The sequence below is a fragment of the Lonchura striata genome, chromosome 7, assembly GCF_046129695.1.
Source record: "Lonchura striata isolate bLonStr1 chromosome 7, bLonStr1.mat, whole genome shotgun sequence".
NCBI classification, from domain to species: Eukaryota; Metazoa; Chordata; class Aves; order Passeriformes; family Estrildidae; genus Lonchura; species Lonchura striata.
Window position 1 is genome coordinate 32,585,033 of NC_134609.1, and position 10,121 is coordinate 32,595,153.

Sequence of the window (10,121 nt, forward strand, 5' to 3'; positions counted from 1 at the left end):
ATGGCGGCGGCTCCGCGCCCGCCCCGTGTTCTGTGTGGATGCTCGGACGGACTGCGGTGGGACCGGCGCTCGGAGCTCCGTGCGGGGATCGGATCGGGGCAGCTCCCGGCCTGCGCGGCGTCCGAGGCGCTCAGCTGAGATCGGGATTCGGGTTCTGGTCCCGCCGGTGTCTGCTGGGGGAGCCGGGCGGAGCCGCTCCTTCCTCGGCGGGCAGGGAGGGGGTGCCGGGGCCGGGGGGTCGAGGCGGGATCGGGGCTGGGATCGGGACCGGCAGCGCCGCGGCCGGGAGGAGCCGCTCCGGGACGGGCGCCGCCGCTCCAGCTGCGGCCGGCGCGGGGCTCGGGTCCCGCCGGGGCTCGGGTCCCGTTCTCGCTGTGGCCGCGGGGAGCCGGGGCTGCGTCGGGGCCGGGACCCCATCGGCAGCGCCGCCTCCGGCCCCGCGGGCGGACACGGAGCCGCCCCGCAGCCCCCGCGGGATGCCGAGCCCCCCCGCCCCGGTAGCCCCGTGGCCACCGCGCTCCCCTACGAGCAGCAGCGCCCGCCTCCCCCGCCCCGTGTCCGCATCCCCGGGGGAGCCCCGCCGGACGAGCGGGGCTGCGGCGCCGCGGCCGGGAGCGGCCGCTCCGCCGGGGCCGCTGCTCCCGCTCCGGCTGTGCCCGGTGCGGGGCTGGAGGAGCCGGAGCTCCGAAGGGCAGAGAGCACCTCCTGTCCTTGGCTCTGCGGGGCGGGAGCTGCCGTGCCCTGCCCGTGGCTCGCAGCGTGCCGAGCGCACGTCCCGGCACGGGCACCGGCGCACGGGACAGCGCTGGCACGGACACGGCTGAAGGGCTGCCCGCGGCTCCTCGGCCAGGGGCTGCTCCCCACAGGCACGCAGGGATGCTTCAGCCCGGACAGACGCCACCGACAGCCCACAGGGACCCCAGGGAACGGCTGGCATTACCTGGGAATGGAGGCACGGCCGTTTGCAGAGGGGCTCTGACAGCAATCCCTGTTTCTGACCTCCCACACAGCTGCCAGGTATGTTCCAGCCACCCCAAATCTCCTCCCTCTTTTCCAGCCGGAGGCTATCATTCACCAGCAGCATTTGAGCCAAGGCAATCTTCCTTCACAGGTACTAAATGCCAAGCAAGAGCCTTGGAGATGCCTTGAAATCAGAGGTTGGAGTGCAATTATGTTTGGAGATTTCCAGGGAGCCAGCTGGAGGTGCAGAAGGGATGGAAAACTCTCACAGGTGGGTCCCACTGGAGATGTGCTGCAGGCAGGGATGTGCATCCCTTTCCTGAGGGGAAAGGACATGCAGAGGCCACTGCCGAGGCTCTGAAAGGAGCTGAGCTTCTGCAGGAGAGATGTTCTGCCTCAGCACAGGCCGGGAGCTCATCCAGCCACTGCCTTGTCCTGCTTTAAAACATCAACTGGAGCCTGAGCTCCGGGGAGTGAAATCAGCTGAATTCCAGGGAACTCTGTCAAGTGACCCCAGACACATCCCTGGGGCTGGGGGATGAGGGTTTTAAATAGCAAGTTCTGTGGAATAGAGACCTGTCCTTGTCCTGATCCCACTGAGCTTCCCTGGAACCTCTGCTGGTTCCTGACACAGCTGGTGCTAAAGTGGCAGCTCTGCATGGGAATTTCCAATCTCCACGAGGCACTGTCAGGTTATTCCAGCAGGAATTCAGCAGGGAACCTGGGGCTGTGGGTATAATTCATCTGAACTAGCAAATCTGATACTGAACCCCAAATCCAGGCACCATACAAAGAACAATCTTTGTGCTAAAGCCCCTGGGCTGGGAAATTTCAGCAGCCAAATGTATGGAATGATCTAAATCCCAGCAGGCAGCATCCCCCAGCGGGACAATCCAAGTGCCAGGGTGGGAGCTCTTGTCCTTCCCCTGCTGCTGGTGGGACAAATTCCCTTGGCACAGCTGGTGGGGCAGGAGCTGAGAGCAGGAGGGGCAGGAACAGGGATGGGAGATGAGGCTGCTGGAATGTCACCTGGAGCACCTGAACACGTTCTGTCCCTGCAGGAGCCAAAGCAGATCCCTCCTGGCCGGGCTGGAGGGCAGCTGCTGGATCTGCTCTGGGGGAAAACTCCCTGCCCCTGCCAGGAGCACTGGCTCTGCTCTTCCTCCAGCTTCTGAGCAGTGTCAGGGCCACCGTGAGGGAGTTCAAACCCGAAAAATCCCCACAGCCCATGGAGTGAATGATCCCAGGAGAGAAACGCAGCATTGAAATAAAAATCTTACAGCTCTGTCAAAAAGGCTGTGACAACACTGCCACGGGATTCCCAGGAACCTTCTGGTTTGCTCTCGGAATGCTCTTGGTTCTCTTTTATGTATTTTTAGTCCCTCAGTGGGCAGCTTGTAGGATTTATTCTGGGACTTAGAGGTTGAGCAGGGTTGGCTCAGGATTGACCTTCATCTCTGGTGCCTCTTTGTGCAAACACAACGTGGCCGGGCTGGGTGAACTCGTGACCTCAGCTTTCCCCTCCAAAATGTCCCTCACTAATTTCCCTGGGGTGAGCTGGGATTTTGGCCCAGACTGTCACTCCTCGCCTCCCCGTGCCCGCGCGGTGTCCGTTCTGTCCCCACGGTGCCCTGGGGACACCGGGGGGTCCCTTTGCCTTTCTCCTGCCCCTTTCCAGCCCGAGGCTCCTCTGCCCGTGTCCCACACAGCACAGGGGCACCGAAGGGGAAAGGCTCCAGAAAACATTTCTGCAATTCCTCAGCAATTATTTATTTATTTATTTATTTATTTATTTATTTATTTATTTATTTATTTATTTATTTATTTACTTATTTAATCACATTCTTCTCCTCTTCCCCAGGGAGAAGAACATGAACTCACAGCCACTGAGGCCTGACGGGTTCCTGCAGCGAGAGCTCGGTGCGTGTCCGCAGAGGTGAGTGCAGCACCTGAAAGGAAAAAGCACAGGGGAAAATGGGATTTATTTTGCTTCAAAGTTATTGCAAGTTCTTAAAGCCCAACCAACTTTTGCTCTTGCTTTTGGTCAGGTGGAGCAGGAGCAGTAGGCAGAGGTGGTGCCATCGATGTGGACGTGCCCGATGCTTTCTGGGGCAGAAAAAGGAGATTAAGCTCACCTTACATCAAGCAGGTATTTAAAAAGATTTATAGCTCTTCAAACGTAGCACCCTTTAATTACCATAATGTTTCTTCCATGATTTTAACTAATTCTCAGTGTATTATATAAAACTTAAAATAACACCTCCTCCCCATAAAACAGACTCATCAAGCATTAGATAAAAAGTCCTTGTGCCAGTCTCAGGCTTCCACATCTAACAGGAGACCCTCCCCGTAAGCAAACAAAAAAAATCAAAATAACGTACCAAAACTAGTCCTTGCTAACACTAAAAATACAGCTCGACCGTATCCAAAAAACCCCCGATTTTATTTATTCCAAACACCAAATATTCTTAAAATTCTAAATCAATAACTCTTAAAAAAAAACCCCATCAAAACTTACTTCAAATATAGAAAAGCCTAACTGTATAGATAAATATTTGTCCAAGCCCACAAAAAATATAAAACAATCTAATCAATATCCTACATTTAACAAAACCCACTACACAAATTAGTACCATTTAAAATGTAACATAAATAAAAATCTATTACTGAGAAACATATTTCCCAATAAATAAAACCACCCTGTAAAGATATAAGTAATAATCTTAACTCAACAAGCTAAAATGTCTCCAAAACCAAAAGACTTAAAATACCTTCAATATTTATAAATAACAACATTCAATATGTTAAGTGTTAATAAAATCAAACAAAATTAAATGTCAATACATTTAAATAAATACATTAAGTTTCTTTTTATCTATTAAAATTAAGTTTATTATTCCTTACTATCAAAATTCATTCAATCTAAATTTAAATGTTATTTAATATAACCTATCCTAAGTTTTATTAAAAATCACTTCTCTAAACTATACAGTATATGGTTAATATTCTTAAAAAAAATAAAACAACTCAAATTAAAACAACTAAAAGAAAACACTACCAAACACCTATTCAGAAGTAAAAAAAATACAGTGTATTGTATCATCAATTTCATCAAAAATTCTGTTCTTCATTACAATCTCTACTCTTACATAAAATTTCTAATTCCTACTTTTTTTTTCTCTACTTTTACAGCTCTTAAAACAAGTTAACTCTCTAACTAATCTCTACACTAACTCTATAATTTAACCTAAATTTATCTCATAGTTTTAAATATTTTTCAAGACTAAAAAAAATATATTTCATTAAAAACCTCCTCCAAACTGTTAATCTGATCACTTTCCTCAGTTATTATTACAAAATCACTTCAATATAAAACTCAACTACAACATTAATTTCTTTTTCTAAGTTTCACACTAAGTAATCGCTCTCTCATACATTTCCTCCACCTTCACACTCTCAATATCCAAATCCAAACTCACAATCCTGTCCATAACCACTTTCAAATCTTTAAAAAAAAGTTTACTATATTCAAATATATTCTAAAAACACTTCTAAAAAATCCAATTATTAAATAATGTGATTCATCTTTAATCCTAACATTTTTACTCTTAACTACTATTTTTAAAAACATTATATAAAAATATATTAAGTAACATACACCAATTAAAATTTAAACTATAACCTAACCCTATATCTACCTAAATAAAACAATTAACAGGAAACCCAAATATTTTCTATGTCAAAAATAAAATTCAAATAATTTTAACTTAACAATTTAACTTTATCAATATAACAAATAAACTTATTATTTTAAACTTAAAAAATCATTATCCACACATAATTATTTAACTTACTACTAATTTAACATTTATCAATTGTTAAAAACTCTAAAATAATGTACCATCTTTTAATACTTACTAATGATATAATTTCACCTATGTTACTAATTATAGGTATTATCTAAGTAATTCCTAATTATTATCAATTTCTTCTTTACTACATACATTATTTTATTCTTATATTTCTTCATGCTTATAACTGAAAAATTATAACAACTTATACCATTATCTTGCAAGTCTATACAATTTTATAAAACAAAACTTAACAATACTTATTTCTTATATCAAAACATAAAGTTTACTTATATCTCAACAAGTACAAAAACCCAAGTAAATTTCAATAAGGAACATAAAACCAGATCACACAAAAAACACACTCACCACTCCACAAAACACCAATGTAAATACACAGATATATTACACTATGTAAATACAAATGTAGATTATGCAAGAATTGCAACTTACACCTGACGTCTTGTACTGCACCCACCAAAATATATAAACTTTAGGTTTCTTTATAAATATAAAAATCAATATTATAAAAATCTTATTTAATAACTTTCAAAGTATAAAATTCTATCAAATATTATACTTCTACTCTATTTACTTTATTTACTTTTAATTATATCACTTTACCAATTAACCAACCTAAAACAAACATTTAAGTAACTTTCACTAAAGTTTCAAGTTTAAATACTTTGTATTTATCTAGCACTTCTCAAAAAAATCCATTTTTTACCTACTTACTTAATATACCAATAAAAAACATTACAAATAATCCATATAATTAAAAAGCCCTTACATTATTAACTCTTAATATAAAAATAGTTACCAATTTAAAACAAAAACCTCATTTATCCAAGGCGGGAGATGGGCATGCAAGGCAGTGAAGTGCCAGGGAGTGGTAAGAGAACAAGGCAAGTCTAGGGTTGGCTTTGTCAGGAAAGCCAAGGGAATAAAAGCTGGCGGGAAAACACCAGAAAATTGTGAGAAAGGAAGAAAAGGGGTGTTCCTCTGGGAAGGTGACACGGCTGACAGGCAGGCTGAGGCGCCTTCCATCAACACCTGCAGCACGGGCAAGAAACAGGAGGAGCTGGAAGCCGCTGTGCTGCAGGAAAGTTACGGCCTTTTGCATCTCTGGGATGTGGTGGGATGAATCCCATGACTGCAGTGTCACTACTGAGAGCTCCAGCCTGGTCAGAAGATACAGGGGAGGAAGGGGAGATGGAGGGATTGCCCTCTGCACCAAGAAGTGGATTCCACGTGAGGAGCCGTGTTTGAAGAACAGCCACGAGCAAGTCCAAAGCCTGTAGGCAAGAACCCGTGACCAAGGCAGCCAAGGAGCCCTGTGGATAGTATCTACTCCAGGCTGCCTGATGAAGGGGATCCTGCTGACAAAGGCTTCTTTCTAAAGCTACAGGAAGCATTGTGCTCGTTGGCTTTCGTCCTGCTGGAGGGCTTCAACCACTGCGCAGTGCAGATCCTTTCTTGACAGGTGACTGAAACAGAGTTCCAGTGACCTTCTCAGTTAAGGTCTGTCACATGCAAAGAAATGCTGCTTTTAGCATCACTAGAAATTAATGCCAGCTGTAGATATGACAAAACCACAAGTGTCTTGCCCACTGAAAATTTTGAAAGAAAGCAGACTGTCTTCAGCAAGATTTAGGATCAAATGCAAAGAGCCACATATCTCTTACCTGATTAATTTCATAGCCACGATTTCGTGTCTTTTGGCTCTTAACATGGATAGTCTTAAGCTGTACTTTGTCATCATTTGGTCAGCTCATGAGGTTTTTTAGTTTTAAAAAAGGCAGAGAAACTGCAACTATCTATCTTTGAGTAGAGGAGCACATACAAAATGTCAGGGTGAAAGATTACTCATACCAGTGTGAAAAACGCTAATCACTTGGTTTTTAAAAGTTTAAAAGTTTAATAATAATAAAATGGTTATAAAAATAATAATATCACTAGAGTACTAAAGTTTAGAGTTAGGACAATTACAAGACAATAAAAAAAGTAAAGAATTACGGACGTCCGGATGTTCTCGGACATTAAGTTACGAAAAGCATGACTTGTGAATAAAGGAATCACCCTTAAACTAATATACTTGTTGCATATTTATATATCTTTTATGGTTACGAATGCATTCTATTTTAAACAAGAAACTCTGTTTGTTGTATGTTAATTGTTTCCTTTAATCCCCTGGCATCTTTGAGTCTGAGTAAGGCCTGAAGAAATTAACTTCTTCTGATAAAAGCCATAAATTCCTCTGCTTTGGAAGATTTAGGTGTTCTTTGAAGTAAGTATCTCATTCCTAAAAAAAAACTTCCCCACATACATAGTCTCTATTTTAACATTAGGTTAGAACCTAAAACTGTATTTAACACACTACTTAAGTGAATTAACACAGCATAACGTTCTAACATTACACATAGAATATTCATTATAGCCTTTGCGAAAAGCCAATCATAAAATATGCATTTTTCACACCAGCAAGGACAAGGAGGTATTGAAGGAGACTGTTGAAGGAGAGGTAAAGTCTTAAATGCTAAAACTGAAGACAGAGCATCACTAAGTTAAAGATTTGTCTATTTGCTTTTAAACTGATACAAAGCAAGACAAAGTAAATTATTATAACTACTTCAAATCTAGTTGAAAATGTGCTGAGGTGTGCATTAAGACCAAGGTGGAAGTTTACAAGTTACAAATGCTTAAGACAATTCTTGCTAGGGATAGATAGCATTGCATCAGGCAGTTTACTATTCCAACCATTCCTGAAAGATGTGCATCTCAAAAAGATATGGCATATGAATTCTTAAATTAGACCAATAATGACATGCACCCAAAAAAGAAAAACATTCTCTCTTCTCCCTTTCTTTTCTGCTTTCTTGTCATAGTGTGACTAAGGAGAAACTGAAAGAATCCATGAGTGACAGAGCTGATTCCAATCAATCCTCCCCGATGGAGTGATCAAAGGCCAACTGTAGTGGACCAAACAGGGCTTTCCCCTTGGAAGTGTATTCCATCCCGTCGAGATCAGCACAAACACAAGGGATGAAACCGACTTCCCACGGCTGCCATCCAAGCTATGACACTGTAACTCAGTACCACCTGCACATTTTTTTTGCTTGAATCCTTAAAGTAATGATTCTCTCCATCTCCATCCCTTAAAATCCAATTCTGTCAGCTTTTCAGTGTTCAAAAATGAACTAGTTAAGATAGCACTGAGGAAAGAAAGAAGAAAATAAGCATATTTTATTGTGTAAGTAATTAGATTTGAGATGGAATTACTAAAAGGTAAGCATACATGGACCCCCCACACACACAGTTGTCTTTTTGCAGTTGCACTTAAGGATTGTACTTCAAATATGGTTACACAGATATCTTCCCCCCTCCACATTGACTGCCTCTTAATATTAGAACTAATCTGCCACAAAATTACATGAAATAAAACAGTGAGAAATATACTTGAGAATGACTGTTGTTTACGAAATGGGTAATTTATAGTATACAATTACTGATAAGGTAGAACAAGAGTTCAAAAACTGGACTGCATTACAAAGCACTTCTTCAAACATCAATTTTGGATTATTGCTGGAAGGTACTAACTGGTCTGTTATAGACTAATTTACAGACATTCATAAAATAGTGAAAAATGCATGCTTTAGAAACCTGGGACATTTCATGCCTTTGTGCTAGCAGAACATGAAAATGGAAGTGATTGGCATTTTTCAATGTAGGTTAGTAGCATTTAGAGTTTTTATTCTGGTGTACTAACTGATTCTTTGTATTTTTTCTCTTTTTCTTCAGGTGATTTTTCATCTTCAGGTTTAGTCCATGGAGGGCTGTGAAACTTCTGTAAAGGTAAAAATATGGTGTATAGAATACATATATACATAAACAGAAATAAAAAAGTCTGTTAAAATTGGAATTGTCCCTAGAAAAGTGTCCTGATCTCTAAGTGCAAAACCATACAAGTCTGATGCTACATACAGCTTCATATCACTGCATATTATATATATATATATAAACAACCACATAGGTATTTAATATTCAATTATTTTGGAAAACTCTCCTTACTCCTGCTTCCAGGGCTATACACATGACACTGTCAAATTAAGTAATTTGACTACCAGCTTTCCAAATATTTAATAGTTTGCAAATTGTTACCAGCCAGAAATAATTTTGAACAGATCAATTACAATCAGACACAGTCAAAGTCTGAATTAAGTAGTCTTCTCTTTTGAGACAGAACTTGGTGAAGAATGTGTAAGTCTACTTTAAGTAACTGAATCTCATGAGACCTTTTAGTAAAACCCCAAAAATTACTCTGGAAGAGAATACCTGAAAGCTTGTCTCTGTTTCTGCTGCTTCCAAACGAGATGTTGAATCATTACGATTCCCCAGACATGTCTTGGCCACCTGTCAATAGAAATGTCAGAGATAACTACTTCATATTTTTTTCCAAAAATATTCAGTTTAAAAAAAAAAAAAACAACCAAAAAAACCCAACAACAACAGCAAAAAAAAACAACCCAATTTGGGTCTTCTTTTAAGCCTCCTTGATGAAATGGAACTAAGTTTTCATAGCTAAACTTATCCCAGACTCCCATCATCCCTGTAACAGTCTTCAACAATACAGTCTCGTGACAGCGAGTTTAACAACTTCATACTTACCCAGCTTTTTTTCTTCGTGTTTAAATCTCATCACCAATAGTGAAGTTTACTTCTACAGGTGGTCCTAGGGAACAGAAAATTAATTACAAGTGCCTTTTATGGGTGAGGAAATAGTAACAAACAGTAGAAAATCAGCATTACAGTTAGAACTTCTCTATTACTATTCTCTTGGCTATACTCTGGATCTCTTAGGTATAATAATCCCTGAATAGGAATATAAAGTCACTGAATGGAGAAGTCAGGTGACTCTCAAGGCAGAAAATCTTGCTGCATTACTTCCTGTCATTTTATTCAAGAAATAATGTCATATTCTTTGCCAATATGCTTTTTAATATCTGGGAAAGCAGAGTTGCACAGCATAAATAAAATTAATTACAAAGTGGATTTTTGAACTAAGGAGATCTTCAGGTATGAAACCAGAGATTTGCTCAACACTGGAAATTCTACTGTATTTAAATCCAAGTCCCTTCAGGAGTAGGGTTAAGGATGCAATAAGAAAAGGAGCTGAAAGATTAAATACAGTCAAATATTCATAATACTTGGTCATTGCTCTAAAATGAGTTCACATTGGAATTTCTCTACTTGTTTTGCTATTAAAAGTGACACATTTAAATGGAGTGAAAACGACAAGGTTTTTTTAAAGTT

At 41.1% G+C, this 10,121-nt stretch overlaps 1 long non-coding RNA gene across 2 annotated transcripts; it reads left to right on the forward strand.

Annotated features, from left to right (window-relative positions):
* The first annotated feature begins 593 nt into the window (after positions 1-593).
* LOC144246621 (uncharacterized) lies at positions 594-9,252 on the forward strand. Of its 2 annotated transcripts, none has more exons than XR_013340281.1 (5): positions 594-1,017; positions 1,112-1,231; positions 2,822-2,896; positions 3,009-3,109; positions 8,610-9,252. It is a non-coding gene; the product is annotated as an uncharacterized LOC144246621 (long non-coding RNA). The 2 variants fall into 2 exon arrangements; XR_013340282.1 differs by having other exon boundaries at positions 3,018-3,109.
* The last annotated feature ends 869 nt before the right edge of the window (positions 9,253-10,121 follow it).